Source organism: Hemiscyllium ocellatum, chromosome 33, assembly GCF_020745735.1.
Source record: "Hemiscyllium ocellatum isolate sHemOce1 chromosome 33, sHemOce1.pat.X.cur, whole genome shotgun sequence".
Taxonomy (NCBI): Eukaryota; Metazoa; Chordata; class Chondrichthyes; order Orectolobiformes; family Hemiscylliidae; genus Hemiscyllium; species Hemiscyllium ocellatum.
This window is the reverse complement of record NC_083433.1, coordinates 38,908,723-38,926,712: the sequence shown is the minus strand read 5'-3', so window position 1 is coordinate 38,926,712 and position 17,990 is coordinate 38,908,723. Positions and strand designations below refer to the sequence as shown.

General features: G+C 39.1%; 1 pseudogene; it reads right to left on the bottom strand.

The window, feature by feature from the left end:
• Nucleotides 1-5,743: 5,743 nt before the first annotated feature.
• Nucleotides 5,744-17,990, bottom strand: part of LOC132831450 (cyclic AMP-responsive element-binding protein 1-like) — a 28,619-nt pseudogene continuing 16,372 nt past the window's right edge.

Below are 17,990 nucleotides of genomic sequence, written 5' to 3'. Positions count from 1 at the left end.
GCTCTTATGGTCACCGTAAAACCTCTACAGCTCTTATGGTCACTGTAAAACCACTGCACCTCTTATGGTCACTGTAAAATCACTTCTTGTTTCCAGGGTCTCTCAGTCCGAATCATACTCGCCTAAACCGCAAATGGCAAACAAAGGAGTCCGAGATAGCGAAACTCGGCGAGGTGCACCTCCCCCGTCACCCCAAGAATGTCGAGCGGTCGGAATTTTGTATCCCGGACGAGCCCCCACATTGTTAGAAACAAAACTCACTTATAAATTAGCCGGAGACAAAGCCATGGAAACAAGGACAATTTATTGCAAACTTGCAAGTCCGAGCACCCCACTAGCCCGACAAAGAGTGCAAAGATATCAGTTATACAATCATTTTTGTACAGTTTGTGTGTTGCAGGCTCACGCCTCTCTTTTCCCATTGGTCCTATCACAAGTCGGTTACCTCACCTCTTTTTCAATTCCCTTATCTATGCATCAAGCAGTTCCTGGATGGCTGTATTATTTGCCTTGTTACTATAAGCTTTATTGTGAAAATAGCCTTACTTCTTCTTTTGTGGTCAGCTACAACACTCCATAGTTATTTCCTAGCTTAAAACTATTTTCTTTAAGTCTACTTCTTTAAAAGGCCACCCTATATTCATTAAAGTCTTAGCCTTAAGTATACTACATGCTACAAGAATTCATCTATTCATTTTGAATGGAAAACAAAATTCATTTGTTTTCCATTCATCTATTCGTTTGAATGTAAATGTTGCATGTTTTGACAATATTGGAGGGTGTTCGTTTGAAATTTGTCTTGCCATACCACTCACTGATTTTACTTATTGCACATAGTTGCACAGTGTCTCAGTCGTTAAGAATGCTGCCTCACAGTGCCAGGGACCTCGGTTTGATCTCATCCTCGGTGACTGTCTTTGTGTACTTTGCCCATTTCTTCAGTCCATGTGACTTTTCTCTGGCTTCGTCTCACAATACAAAGATGTGCAGGTTAGATGAGCTGGCCATGCTAAATTTCACATTGTGTTCAGGGATGTGTATGTTAGTCAGCAGTAAATGTCGAAGAACAGGTTGGGAAATGTGTTTGGGGCAGTTACTCTTTGGAGGGTCATTTGATTCAACGAAATAGCCTATAACCACACTGTGCTAATACAGATTCTACAATAGTTTAATTGCTTTTCTCTAAGCAATTCTAGCATTTTTTTTGAAGTTGCCTTTAGTTAATGTCTTCGACAGTTGATTATCAATGTGTTCCTAAATCTTGTAAAATAGCTCAATATTTTGGAAATCATTGCTCACACAAAACACTAAACACGAGGTCACATAAAGGTCCCCATGACCAGCTAATACTGTTCAGTGGAATAATCAGAGTAACTATCTGATTGTTCCTGAGATCAATCCCAACTGCCACAGTAAGGATCTGTTATCATTCCCTCCAATAAATGCAGTAGTTGTCCTCTGATATTTCAGTTCAGTAATTACACACGACACTGGTGGGTCAAAGCAGTGTTTATTCTTTGTTATGAATGGCCAAGGATTCTAACACAAGAAATGTTCATATCTCCTGATGTGTTTCATGGTCATAAACAGGTTTTCAGTCCAAATATTGCAATAAAAACGTTGGTTTCGTTCAACTGCCGATGTTAACATTTGGAAAAAGTGAGGAAATCAGATGTTGGAGATCAGAGTGAAGTGTATGGTGCTTGAATAGCACAGTAGGTCAGGCAGCATGTGAAGAGCAGGAGAAACTACGTTTCGGGCATTGGCTTTCATAGGGAATCTTCGGCTCCATGGATGTTGTCTGGTCTGCTGTGCTTTTCCAGCAACACACACTTGACTTTAAAAATATTTGTCTGCTTATGTGGAGCAAATACTGACTGTTTCCTCTGTACTTTAAATTTACTGTGCTTTCTATTCACTCGAGTTCTGATATTAATTGCTCGTCGTGTTCTTCTTAACTCTGATACAAATCTCAAATTTCTGGGCACAATAAAAGCGATATGAATTATAAATTAGTATCTGGACAGGAGAACCAATGAACCGCTACATAGACTTCTTGAACAGCCTATGTATTTGAATGAAAAAGCAATGCCTTCTAAAAATCTCTGCCCGACGGTATCCTTTTTCAATTCAATAATCCCGCAAATAGCTTATAATTGTCAGGTGATCTCTCTTAATGACTATCTAATCAATCTCAACGTAAAGTGCTGAAAAATATTGAATATTTTTGTTTATTAACATGCAAAGATTCATTCTCAATTCGGTATTACAACAATAAGTGAACCATATTTATCTATCCACTCAGGTCAAGTGACCTGTGGCACATAAGTGAATATTCTAAATATTCCTACAGCTGCAGAAATTGGAGCTGAAAAGGTCAAACTAAAGGAAACAGTAGACAAAATAATCATCTCCAGAAAACAGTGGAAGGCCCGATCAAATTGGTCACAAAGGTTCGGGAGATCCAGTTACAGCCAGCCTGAGAGTTGTGTATTGGTGAGGTTGAAGCAGACTTCCTGGCACCTTGACTTCCAGCCAGTGACTGAGCATTATACACCTCACTTGAGAATGACAACAACAGAAGTGTGTTTACTCGAAACCCATTGGTTGATTAGAATCCAGAATTCTGGTAAAGTGTTGTGAAACATTTCCGAAAACATGGAAATCAGCTCAACATTATTGAAATCAAAGTACTCGTAATCGTCTTCAAGGCCACTTAATTACTGTTCGGTGAAAAACTCTTTGTACGTGCCTTATTGTTCTCAGGATCAATTATCACAGCAATAATGCTCTCATCAAATCCAAACATATGTCTGAGACACCTTATTATAATTTACACACTATAACTTTCCCAGACCAATTATGACACTTTATTACTTATGGCTGTGGATGATAATTGTAATGTGTAGTGAGATGAAGCAAGTCCTGGCTACAGGCAAGTTTTCTGATAGATTTCCAATCCAATAGTTATGATAAAAATATAATTGTTGTTCATTACGTTGTGAACAGATCACCATTAAATGTATTCATCTGTGTATTCAGAGACAATAATGTAACAAATACCTTGACAAATGCTGTTGACTGTATTTTTCTGTTAAAAAAAGTTTCTTATTGACTTATTTTCTTTGTAATTCTGACTCAAATGTCTAAATATTGATGAGATGCAAAATTACATGAATGAAATATAATACATAACATGTTCTTATTATATATTATATTTCTCCAGTAGGAAAGCAGAGACACCAAGTGTAGAATTCTTGAAGATCTGAGAATTTTGAATGACAAACTAACTCTGATCAATGTTCACTGAATGTCTAATGTCTTTTCAAACCATCATGCCAGCATTTAAATTCCCAGTTGACTGATCTTAATAAATATCTAATCAACAACAGAGCAAACCTCATTAAGGATAAGGTTTCTAAATTCTTGGAAGAGCAGAGTCTGATTAGAACAAGGGGGTAAAAACAATGACTGCAGATGCTGAAAACCAGATTTATTCCCGGTGAAGGGCTTTTTTTCGAATGCCAGCACCAGTAATCCAGAATCTGATGAGAACAAGCCAGCATGGATTTGGTAAGGAGAGGTCGTGTCTGACAAACCTGTTGGAATTCTTTGAAGAGCTGTCATGTAGGTTAGACCAGGCAAACCCAGTGGATGTGGTCTATCTAGACTTCCAAAAGGCCTTTGATAAGGTGCCACATGGGAGGCTGCTGAGCAAGGTGAGGGCCCATGGTGTTGGAGGTGAGCTTCAGGTATGGATTGAGGATTGGCTGTCTGACAGAAGGCAAAGATTTGGGATAAAAGGTTCTTTTTCGGAATGGCAGCTGGTGACAAACGGTGTCCCGCAGGGTTCAGTGTTGGGGCCGCAGCTGTTCACATTATATATTAATGATCTGGATGAAGGGACTGGAGGAATTCTAGCGAAGTTTGCCGATGATACGAAGTTAGGTGGACAGGCAGGTAGTACTGAGGAAGTGGGGAGGCTGCAGAAGGATCTAGACAGTTTGGGAGAGTGGTCCAGGAAATGGCTGATGGAATCTAACGTGAGCAAATGCGAGGTCTTGCACTTTGGAAAAAAGAATAAAAGCAAAGACTACTTTCTAAACGGTGAGAAAATTCGTAAAGCCAAAGTACAAAGGCATCTCGGAGTGCTAGTTGAGGATTCTCTCATGGTAAACCTGCAGGTTGAGTCCGTGATTCAGAAAGCGAATGTAATGTTGTCATTTAACTCAAGAGGGTTAGAATATAATCGCACCGTTGTGCTACTGAGACTTTAAAAAGCTCTGGTCAGACCCCATTTGGAGTACTGTGTCCAGTTTTGGTCCCCACACCTCAGGAAAGACATACTGGCACTGGAACGTGTCCAGCAGAGATTCACACAGATGATCCCTGGAATGGTTGGTCTAACATACGAGGAATGGCTGAGGATCCTGGGATTGTATTCATTGGAGTTTAGAAGATTAAGGGGAGATTTAACAGAAACTTACAAGATAATACATGGCTTGGAAAGGGTGGATGCTAGGAATTTTTTTTCCGTTAGGCGAGGAGACGGGGACCCGTGGACACAGCCTTAGAATTAGAGGTGGTCAATTCAGAGCAGAAATGCGGAGACATTTCTTCAGCCAGAGAGTGGTGGGCCTGTGGAAGTCATTGACGAAGAGTGCAGTGGAGGCCGGGACGCTAAATGTCTTCAAGGCAGATATTGATAAATTCTTGATGTCACAAGGAATTAAGGGCTACGGGGAGAATGCTGGTAATTGAAGTTGAAATGCCCATCAGACTGCACAGTTACATTGGAATTTGCTCATAAACTGCATACATTCATGTAGAACTCCGAGCTCAAAAACTGCAGGAATTTATGTAAAACTCTGTTATCTCACTTATTAGATTAGAATCAACCTAAACATCAGGACATAGACAGAGAACACAGGGGGCTAACACCTTCAACATATTGTCTAGCGATCACCATATTAACACCTAGCCTGCCAATGCAACTTTAAAAAGAAGTTTTTTGTGATTTACACATGAAAGAATTGAAACAATCACTGTATTCTAACAGATGAAAGCCTTAACAGACAATCAATTTTTCAATGTATAATTTCAATTACATCAGACTGCAAATTTTTGCAATAAATTCTGTGTGACGATCAAGCCCTCCACAATCACCTAATGAAGGAGTATCGCTCCGAAAGCTAGTGTGCTTCCAATTAAACCTGTTGGACAATAACCTGATGTTGCGTGATTTTTAACTTTGTTAATCCCAGTCCAACACCGGCATCTCCAAAGGATGACTACTATCGACACCCCTAACCGTCGGCATAAAGTGGAGAGGATCTCCGAGAAAATTGCACATATCGACACAGACAACAAGTTCCTACAGGAATGCAAGTAAGCAGGAAAGATCCCGAAAGGATTACGGATCACGAACCCACTTAGGTTGCCCTACAACACAGACTACGCAGAGAGACGTTGCCACCGCACCTCTCATAAACTTCTCAATCATCTCGTGCACCAACTCTATGGCAGGCGCCACAACCTTGAAATTCACACTCACGCCCTGCACACAGGATACGTCAGTACAATTACGTGATGTTGCCAACCAGACAAGCCACAAAACTACACTACGTACATGCACGCCCAGAACAAAAAACTGGAGAAGCTTGGCATTCTTAGCAGGAATATCAAAGCCCGCCCTGGAAGAACAGTAGACAACATTATCACTAAGGGGATGTCTATTGTCAACTTATCGGACGACGCCCTTTAACCGGAAGAGATTGAAATCCTGAGTAGGGGTCTCAACGTCTGCCACACCACCAAAATCTTTCTGGCAGCAGACACAGCGGAGTTCATCAGACGAATGAGATTCCGGGAATTCTTTCAAGATGCTGGCAGTGATCCCACTGAGCCCACTGATGAACTAGAACAGTCGTCACAGGGATCTGTAGAGGAGCAGCCAAAGAAGGTGTCAACGTGGACTCCACCGGAGGGCCGCTGCCCTAGGCTTGACATGTATGCTCAAACTGTCAGGAAATATATAAATGCCGGATTCATCAGCCGTACCCACAATGTAGAGCAAAACATCACTCGTTCACAGCACAATACCATCCAGGCTCTCAAAACCAATCACAACATTTCATCAAACCAGCAGATAAAGGAGGAGCCATTGTCATTCAGAATAGAACAGATTACTGCAAGGAAGTGGAGCGACAACTGAACAACCAGGAACACTACAGGCAAAAAACAGCTGATCCGACCAAAGAACACACCTGAGAATGAAGCACACTGATTATAACTTCGTATCCAGTCCTTCGGAGTTCCCTACTAGCCCTCATCCCACGTACTTCTCGTGTAGGCAACTTCTACTGCCTTCCAAAAGTACACAAAGCCAACACACCGGGACGTCCCACTGTGTCGGTCAATAGGACCTAATGCAAGAATCTCTCTTGCTATGTGGAAGGCATCTTGAAACCTATTGTACAGGGATCTACAGCTTCTGTCACAACACGACGGATATGTTACAGAAACTCAGTACCCACGGACCAGTCGAACCGGGAACATTCCTTGTCACAAGGGAAGTTTCCGCACTCGACACCAGCATCCCCTACAAGGATGGTATCGCGGCAACAACCTCAGTACTCAACACCAATAACTGCCAATCTCCAAACACCATCCTACACCTCAGCCGCTTTATCCTCGATCATAATGTCTTCACCTTTGACAACCAATTCTTCATTCAGATACACGGAACAGCCATGGGGACCAGGTGTGCACCCCTATATGTCAACATTTTTATGCACATGTTCGAACAATATTTCTTCTCTATGCAGGATCTCCAACGAACATTGTACACCAGGTACATTGATGACATTTTCTTCCTCTGGACACAGTGACATCAACAAGTTTCATCCCACCATCAAACTCACCATGGACTACTCTCAACTCTCTGTCTCATGCTTGGACACGTGCGTCTCCATCAAGGATGGATACCTCAGCACCACACTCTACTGCAAACCGACAGACAACCTCACAATGCTACACTTCTCCAGCTTCCACCCAAAACATATTAAAACAGCCATTCCCTATGGACAAGTCCTGCGCATACACCGGATCTGCTCAGATGAGGAGGAACGTGACAGACACGTGGAAGTACTCAAGGATGCACTCACAAGAACGGGATACGATGCTCAACTCATCGACCGCCAGTTCCGACGTGCCACAGCATGGAACTGTAATGACATCCTCAGGAGACAGACACGTGTCTGGTGTGGTGCTGAGGTATCCATTATAATCATTAATTTTCACTTGTTCTGTACATATTAGTTAAAACACATATAATTTTATGTTCCAGTGCTATAAATATGAGAAACGATCAATTATTCCTTCAGTAAAATAAACAAATTTATCAATTTTAATTATCAATTATTTTTAATTTATGAATTGTGTGAGGTTTTTTTAGATTAGATTACTTACAGTGTGGAAACAGGCCCTTCGGTCCAAAAAGTCCACACCAACCCATTGAAGTGCAACCCACCCATACGTTTACCCCATACCTAACACTACGGGCAATTTAGCATGGCCAACTCACCTGGCCTGCGGGAATGTGGAAGGAAACCGGAGCACCCGGAGGAAACCTGGACAGATACGGGGAGATAGTGCAAACTCCATACAGTCAGTCGCCTGAGGCGGGAATCGAACCCGGATCTCTGGCACTGTAAAGCAGCAGTGCTATCCACTTTGCGACCGTGCCGCCCAATTATCTTTAACTTTCCAGTCACTTATTTATATTGAATGTGATATTGAGATGGTGTGAAAATATCATGGAATGTTCATTTGAAAGTTCGATTTGCATATCTCTCACTTATCCCTTGATTGCATGATGGTTTAAAAATGTTTCACTCAGCAATCCTCGTAAATATTAAGAACTGTCTGATTTTAAATCAGATCATTCGCACCTAATTATCACTGTGTTCCTAATTCATGCAAATATTTCAATTTTATCGAACTCAATGTTCTCAGTAAACAATATACATAAAGCAACACAAAGACTTCCATCACCATCTGATTATTGTTCAGTAGAATAACCTGAGTAAATATCTTATTGCTCCTGAAACCAATGATAACAGTAAGCATTTGGTTACTATTCCATGCAACAAGTGCAATTGATATCTTCTGTTTCAGTTCAGTAGTTAAAGATGATTTATGTTGCTTAAAACAATACTTCTACTTTATCACGGATACTGACTGTAATTCAACCATGCAAACAAGAAATGTTTTGTCATTCTAAAAATCTTTAAGTTTACTTATTTTAAGTTTATGTGCAAGAGATATTTCGAATTACAACCATTTTTGTTTTTGTAATTCAGCAGACCTAAATGTTGAATTTGGGAAAGTCTCTATTTTTGCAAAATGGAAGTAGTTTTCAGTTTATATAACGCATTAAATGTTTTTTTTTCAAATCACGTACTCTGCAAAATGATCATTGGTTCCATTTAATTATCAGAAAAGAATTGCTTTGAACATGTTGATTCTTTTTGTCGTTTCTATTCCAATATTATTCATCACTGTGCCATAATGACAGAATTATTATAATTCCTTTATATACCAAATGTCATTGACTGCATCGTTAGTTCACTTTCATGCTCACTTTCATTATCTATTAACTTTCTTCCAAATTCTGAAACAAATTTCTGAACTCTGATCATAATATTAATCATCTAAATTAAAATAACATGTCTCTATGAGGAAACCATTTGATAGAAATTCATATTTCTTATGTTACCTGTATTTTTTAGTAAAGAAAGAAAAACATTGTTTTTCATCACTGATTGGCTCTTTTTTTTCAATTGATAAATCTAGTTAGTTTATTTTATTCCACAATTTGCCAATTTTGATAAATGTATAATCAACATAACATAATATTTTTGAAATATTGAATCATCTTAATTACTCATATAACAAAATTAATTATCAAGTCATTGTCATGATAATAATTGCATAAATATTTAAGAAAGTCTGTTGAACAAGTAAAGTGAGATTCACGTTTTAATTTGACCAATTGTTTCTGAGTACCAACACTGCAATATGAAACTTTATTTTCATGTCAAGTTTCACACAATGGATTCAACGACTTCCCATTCAACATTGTGACTGTCTAATGTTTGCTTATTTGAATGATCTCCATAATTACAGACTTCAAATTCACAGACCTCCATTTACTTTTAACTGCAATAATTCCTGTTTTTTTGCACATATTCCTCAGTCACAAAGCAAAACGAGATTTCTCATCATTTCTAAATTCATTGATCAAAATTTATAATTCAGTTGTTGCTCATAACTAATAATTATTCAATCCAGTATTTGCTGTAAATGTGGAATTATTGCTCTTTACATGATTAACTAAATATATTGTAGTGTACAATCTCTCAATCATTGTTATTATTAATTCTTATTTTACCTGCGGAAACATAGGTGAATTCATTTAAACATATTTCACTTTGATGCAAACATTTACTGTCTTTCTAATCACAATAAGATTTGTGGGCGGCACGGTGGCACAGTGGTTACCTGTCTGTGTGGAGTTTGCACATTCTCCCCGTGTCTGCCTGGGTTTCCTCTGGGTGTTCTGGTTTCCTCCCACAGTCCAAAGATCTGCAGGTCAGGTGAATTGGCAATGCTAAATGGCCCGTAGTGTTAGGTAAAGTGGTGAATGTAGGGGAATGGGTAGGTTGTGCTTCGCGAGGTCGGTGTGGACTTGTTGGGCCGAGGGGCCTGTTTCCACGCTGTAAGCAATCTAATCTAATTTTAAGTATTTTTCATGAAACAATATCATGTAAAATTCCTGCGTTTTATTAAGTCAAATGAAAAAGAATTAACGTCTCTGTATTACCTCATTAAACAATGGCAATGCATTTTGAATTTTTTGAAGTTGAGCATTTTTGCAAAGAAGGGATGTTGTATTCAGCTGAATAATCACATTGAATGACTAATTCATAGAATCAGCTGTTTACTCTGTTCGAGTTCCCAAGAAATCAAATTAACTAATTCTGCTGGTTCGAAATTCCTGGAAAGTATTTGATAATGTTTGAGTCTTAAGAATGAAGAAGTCGATGTGATTGTACTGATATTTTTTTATTGGAAAGAGCTTAATTCAAATATTTCAGGCACATAAATCGCGATTCTGTAGTGTTGCAAAGATGAAACGCAAGTCAATTTCTTCATCGGTGAAATAAACAAATGTCACTTCCCATTATTCATTAGTTAGCCAATTCCCAAGTTTGTTATTAAATAATGCAAATCAACTGGATATTGTTGTCTCCTTTGATCATATTAATTTTCTAATTATTGTTCATTCATGATTTGTTAGGGATTTTTTTTTGTTTTGCACATCTCTTACTTACTTCACTTCTTGCATGGGGGGCTGGGCATTGAGAACAGAGGATCAGTGGTTAGCACTTGTGTCTTACATGGTTATGCACTTGGGTTTGGTTCCATCCTCAGCCACATGTTTGTGTGGAGTTTGCATGTTCTGGTTTTCTCCCACAATCCAAAGATTTGCAGATTAGGTAAATTGGCCACGCTACGCTGCACATTTTGTTCAGGGATGTGTACATTAGTTGCATTAGGCAGGGGTAAATGTCCAGTAATCTGAGAGCAGAATGATGCTGAGTGGATTATGCTTTGGAATGTCAGTGTAGACTTGTTGGGCCAAATGGTCTATTTCTACACTGTACGGATTCCGTAACCTTAGAATTGTGTTTCACTAAACAAAACTGACACTTTTTAAAATAAATATGTTGCCTTTAACACTTATCTTTAACAGTCAATTGTCAATCTTGTAAAATATCTCAATGTTACAGAAATCAATGTTCCAACAAATCACTGCACATAAAGCCACACAAAGATCTTCATGACCATCTAATTACTGTTCAGTGGAATAATCACAGTAAATATCTTACTGTTCCTGATACCAATCACCACTATCACAGTAAGGATCTGGTTATCATTTCCTCCAATAAATGCAACCGTTGTCCTCTGGTATTTCAGTTCATTCGTTATAAACATACTGATTGTTCAAAGCATGATTATTCTTTATTATGAATGGCCAAGGTTTCTAACGGGAAGACATGTTGTTCGATCTGATTTGTTGCATGTTCTCAAATAGGTTTTCCCTACAAATATTGCAAAAATGTGTTAATTTGGTCTTGTTCAACTGCTGATGCTAACATTTTCAGTTCACGTCCATTCAACGTATTTGGAGAAACTGACGAAAGCTGTGGTGTCGGAAAAGGGCAGGCACATTCAAAGAGCAGGAGTATCGACCTGTCGGGCATTAGACCATCATCAGAAAAGATTCCTGATGAAGGGCTCATGCCCAAAACGTCGATTCTGATTCTTCTCGAATGCTTCCTGACCTTCTGTGCTTTTCCGAAACCATGCTCTTTTGACATTAGAAATATTTGAATGAATATTCAGAGATAATACCAAAAGGTTCCTCTGTCAATTTAATTCACTGTGCTTTCTATTCATTGAAGTTTTCATGTTAATTGTTCCTCTTTTTCTTCTTAAATCTGATACAAATTTCAAAATACAGAAAACATTAAAATTCACATGAGTTATAACTTTGCAGTCTCGACAAGAAAACCAATGGAAGGCAATATAGAATTCTTGAACAGCCTACACATTTGAATGAAAACGCAATTCCTTCCAAAAAATGTTTGCACGTCTGTATCTTTCTTTCAAGTCAATAATCCTGCAAGTAGATTATAATTGCCAGTTGATCTCTCTGAATGAGTACCTAATCAATGTCAATGTAAACAGCTGAAACATTAACAACAGATTGATAACTGGGTGTTAAAGAACTTATTTGAAGTGAGCAAATATTTGGAATATACTCGAATTCCACCAAGAAACATTCTTGAATCATAATACAAGAAATAAGTTATGTGATAGATGTGCAAACCTTATTTTTAAACGAACGAACTCCAATATTTTCAAAGCATTTCAATCTTACGGTCAAAATGAACAGGTGAATGGATAAATAAAAACAAGTTTCTGACAATTCATAAACTGAACAACATTTACAAATTCACTTTGATTCAAAGGACAGAGTAATATTTAGATGAATCTCAACATTTAGTTACAAAGTAGGTAACCAGCTGACTGACAAGTAATAGCTGGTAGGATTTGTAAGTTTACTGAAGAAGATATCAACTTTATTTCCAATGTATAGCACGAGATAATAATGTTTAATGTGTTTCAATTGTTTGGACTTGCCCCTTTGGAACAAAAAAAGGATCACTCTCATTACTTAGACATCGTAATATTTAATTCTGAAACGTTTTGAAATATTCTCTAGGAACTTATAAGCGACAGAATTAGATACAGGTATGCCCACTATCCGAAAGTAAAGCGTTATTATGAAACCTTACATAAGCTGAAAAGATCGAAGAAGCATTAATTTATATGGGAAACATCTCCCCCTTTTTCTTAAAAGTGAAATTCCTCTTCAGATTTCTTTCAGTTAGAGAAAACAGGGACAGATGTAAGCCTTTTGTAAAAGCAAAGTGGCTAAAGCGAATTTTCCAATACACATTTCTTGGTAATCTGATTCAAATAAGTATCAGATTTTGTGATTATTGATATAATAAATAAAATTAAATCTAATGTTGGATTGAAAAACAATTCAGTCTGTGCTCAGGTACCCCCTAATCAACATTCAGACCAGCTCTTGATAAATTTCTGTTGAAGGTGTGATTTGAAACCTTCCCTCGGTCGAGTAATAGAGACACTGTCAAACCTCCACAAGCTCCTTTTATAATGTTCTCACTCAGGACGGGCAGGACTGCAATATTGTATTTCATGTGATTTCTCAAATGAAAACTAATCAACTGTCTATTGCAGTAATTTGAATGGAAATTAATTAAGTGTATAATGGACTGGAAATTAAACAATATTTTACAATCACAATAGAACAAATGAATGATAGTCTTAAATAAACAGTAATCTCGTGACAATTCTTTGAAAGACAAATTGACAAAACTGCGCAATCATTGTACTTTGAGTTAAAAATGCATCAGTCATTCAATGTGAATATTCACCTGATGACAATTTCCCTTCCTTTCAAGATTGTACATCTTCCACAAATTCAAAATGAACAGTCCTTGAAAAAATAAGGAACAAGCAGATGGTAATTCTATTTTCTGTACATAAACGTGCAATGAATTTTTAAGTAAGTTTATATATATATGTAAAAATGAAACTCTTATTGTGGTTCTAAATAAATTAAACGTTAGCATGAAGTGAAATATAATCAAATCAAGTCAACTGTGTTTTCTCAGTTAAAATAACGTTCAATATTCAAAGTAATCGAGTGATTGTGCACTGGAATATCTTTCCATTAATTCAGTGCTGAGACATAATTCCATATGTATACATATTATAGTAAAGCAAACTTGTGCCAGGAGTCAGAGCAGGTAGGGGAGGTCATTAATGGGTACTTTACTTCAGTATTCCCGAATGAGTGGGACCTTGTTCTTTGTGAAGACAACGTGAAACAGGCTGATATGCTCGAACAGGTCGATGTCAAGTCTGAGAATGTGCTGAAAATATTGAAAAATCATGGGGATAAAAACGTCCCCTGGGCCAGAAAGGATATACCTTAGGTTGTTAAAGGAACGTAGGCGAGGGATGACTGTGTTTTGGCAATGATCTTTGCAACCTTACTGTTCACTGGAGTGATACCAGATGATTGGAGGGTGGCAAACGGTCTTCCGTTATTCAGAAAGGCAATCGAGATAATCCTGGGAATCATTGATGAGTCAGTCTTACATCAGTTGTGGGCAAATCTTTGGAGAGGAATCTGAGAGACAGGATTAATAATTATTTAGAAAAGTAGAGATTGATTAGAGATGGTCAGCATGGCTTTGTGAGTGGCAGGTTATGCCTCACAATTCTTATTGAATTATTTGAGGATGTGAAAAGCACATTGGTGAGGACAGATTAGTGGATGTGGTGTATATGGATTTTAGCAAGGTGTTTGATAAGGTTCCCCATGGTAGGCTCATTTAGAAAGTAATGAAGCATGGGATACAGGGAAACCTGCCTTTTTGATAATAAATTTTCTGGCCCATTGAAGACAGGGTGAGATTACATAGATAGTTTTCAGCTTGGTGGACGGTGACCAATGATGTTCTGAATGGACTAGTTCTGGGGCCTCTGCTCTTTGTGATTTTTACAAATGACTTGGATGACGAAGTGGAAGGGTGGGTTAGGAGGGTTGTTGGAGTTGTGGATAGTGTGGAGGGCATTCGTAGGACATTGAGAGGACATTGACAGGATGCAGAGCTGCGCTGAGAAGTGGTAGACGGGGTTCAACCTGGGAAAATGTGAAGTTATTCAGTTTGGAATTTCAAATTTGAATGCATATTTTCAGATTAAATGCAGGATTCTTGACAACGTGGAGGAACAGAGGGATCGTGGGGTGCACGTCCGTACATCCCTCAAAGCTGACATTCAAGTTGATAGAGTTATTAAGACGGTGAACGGTGTGTTGGCTTTCATTAGCGGCGAGATTAAGTTTAAGAGCCACGAGGGTATGCTGCACCTCTATGGATCCCTGGTGAGACTACACTTGGAATATTGTGTTCAGTTCTGATCACCTAATTAGTCTTTGGATGCGGAAGCTGTAAGAAGGTGTGGATGAGATTTATCAAGATGCTGCCTGGACTGGAAGGCATGTCTTATGAAGAAAGGTTGAGGGAGCTGGGGGCTTTGGTCATTGCAGTGAAAGAGGATGAGAGTTTACTTGATAGCTTTGTGTAAGATGATGAGAGGCATAGATAGAGTGGATAATGAAAGACTTTTCCCCACAAAATGACATAATTTTAAGGTGAATGGGGGACGTTGTGGGGAGATGTCGGAGATAGTCTCTTTATAGATAGTGGTGGGTGTGTGGAATGCACTTCCAGTGGTGGTAGTAGATCCAGATCCATCTGGGACATCTAAGCGACTCTTGGATAGGCACATGAATGATAGTAAATGAAGGGCATGTTGGTAAGTTTGATCTCAGAGTAGGATAAGCGATCAGAACAACACCGTGGCCAAAGGGCCTGTACTGTACTGTACTCTTCTATATTCTATGGACGGAAATGAACATTTATATTTTAGCAACATATAGATTTACAAAATTGTATTAGCATACTTACGAATAATGATAAATTTCATCTTTCTATTTGACTGTGCTATCTGCAAAAATGAACAGGAATTGTTGCAGCGAAAAGTAATTAGGTTTTTCTAAATTTATAAGGCTGGGATTACACAGATCATTCAATGAGCAAACGTCATATTTTTAACAGTGCGTGTTGCATCAGAAATAATGGATTATTTTATAGGTGCGTTGATTGGAAATAAAATGGATTTTTACATTATTGTAAAATTACTAGGGAAGATTGGATTTAATTCAAATATAAATTTCACTGTAGCTGTTAGTAAGACTAAACTAAACCATATAATAATTATTGTCTTGCAAATTCCTTAAAAGTAATGTTAGAATCCTGAAAAAGGACATACTGTACAATTTCTCAAATAGTTAATACATTAAATTGTGAAACTCAGTATACTTGTTACCCAGACCAATTATTTTGCAATTATTGTAATGGTAATGATCTAACCTTGCTAATCAGTTTTGCATGAGAAAGCTTGTCGAGCGCCTTACTGAATTCCACAGATCATGTCCACCTCTCTGCCCTCATCAATACTCTTTGATACATCTTCAAAGAACTCAATCAAGTTTGTGAGACCTGATTTCCCACGCACAAAGTCATGCTGACTGTCACTGATCAGTCCTTGCTTTTCAGAATATACGTGCATCTTGTTCCTCAGGATTCCCTCCAACAACTTGCCCAGCATCAATGTCAGGCTCACCGGTCGATAGTTCCCTGGCTTGTCCTTACCACCTTTCTTCAGTAATGGCACAACGTTAACCAACCTCTAGTCTTTCGGCATCGCACCTGTGATAATCGAAGATACAAATATCTCAGCAAGAGGCCTAGCAATCACATTTCCAGCTTCCCAGAGTTCTAGGGTACACCTGATCAGGTGCTGGGGATTAACCAAGCTTTACGGGTTACAAGACACCCAGCAGGTCCTCCTCTGTAAGATGGACATATTCAACAAGTCAACATCTATTTCCCTACATTCTATATTGCCCATGTCCTTCTCCACAGTATACACAGATGCAAAATATTCCGTTCGTATCTCTCCCATCTCCTGCGGCTACCTTGCTGATCTTTGAGGAGTCATATTCTCTCACGAGTTACCCTTTTGTTCTTAATGTATTTATAAACACCCTTGTGATTATTCATAACCTTATTTGCCAAAGATATCTCATGTCCCCTTTTTGCCCTCCTGATTTCCCTCTTAAGTATACTCCTACTGTTTTTAATGCTTGAGGGTTTTTTTGGGATTTTTGGATAGGAATAAATGCAAAATATTACATCTTGAAAAAACAAACGAGGGCAGACTTAGACTAATTAAAAACAGGGCCTCGAGTAGTGATACGGATGCAAGAGTCCGAGGGGAAAAAATCTTTCAAGTCTGTGTCACATGTAGACAGGGTGGTTAAAAAGGTGTTTGGCAAATTTGCCTTCATTGCTCAAACCTTTGAGTATAAAAGTTGGGACGTTATTTTGGATGTTGGGGAGGCCATTTCTGGAATTCTGTGCCCAGTTCTGGTCATGCTGATAGCGGGAGGACATTATGCAATAGGAGCGGATTCAGAAGAGATTTACCAGGATGTTGATGGGAATGGATAGTTTGAATTATAAGTAGAGGCTGGATACGCTGCGACTTCTTTCACTGGCACGCTGGAGGCTGAGGAGTGACCTTATTAGACGTTTCTCAAATCATGGAAGGGTGGTATCAGTAATGTGAACAGCAGGTGCCCTTTCCAGGAAGGGACGTGATTCTCGACTGGGTACATACTTTTTAAGGTGACAGCAGAACGGCTTTAAAAAGGCGTTGGGATTTTTTTGTTTTTGTTCAGACAATGGTTTGTGTGTGGAATGAACTATCAGAAGAAGTGGTAGTTGTGAATCAAATTACAATTTTACGGTGGCACAGTCGCTCAGTGATTAGCACTGCTGCAAAGACCCCAGGTTCGATTCCAGCTTTGGACAACTATCTCTTTGGGACTTGCACATTCTCCCAGTGGGGGGTGGGGGGTCTTGGGGTCCTGGGGATGGTGGGGAGGTGGTGGGGAGTGGTAGGGTGGGGGGTGGAGGGTTGGTGTAGTGTGGGGGGGTGGTGTGGTGGGAGTGTGGAGTTGTAGGGGAGTGGGGGGTGGGGTCTCCTAGAAAAGGCATAACTGTAAAATTCTAAGAGGATTGTGAAGAGAGAGAGAGATGCACAGGAGAAGGGGGCAACAAGTTGCCAGATGGAGCAATAATTTGGGAAAATGTGAAGTCGGTCATTTTGGAGGGGATAATAAGAGAACAGAGTGCCATTTACATGGTGGAAACTTTAGAAAGCTGCACCACAAAGACACCGGGGGAAAATTGTGCAGGAAACACAAATATAACAGATTCTGGGCCAGTGACAGAATCAAAGGTTCTATTTCAGATTCATCAAGTTTAAGGCAACGCCGACACGGGTAAGGGGTTTCAGCAGCAATGAATCTGGAGTGAGGGAGAGACAAGCAACATTTTAGAGATTGGAATTCCTGGTGTTTGTGATTGCGTCGATGTCTGATCAGAAGGTCACCTTGGGGTTACAGATATGACAGCAATGTTGTGAAGAGTCGAGTTCTACCTCAGACTGCAGCCAGTGAGAGGGAGGGGCTCAGTAGTAAGGGAAATTAATTTGTAATAGCAACTGACGGCAGCGGGTTTAATCATTGAAATGTACCATTGGAGGAAACTGCAGTTAATTGAGTAGTGGGAATGTGATCAGCAGTTTGGTAACTGAGTACCAGTGGAGCAATGGAGAGGGATGAT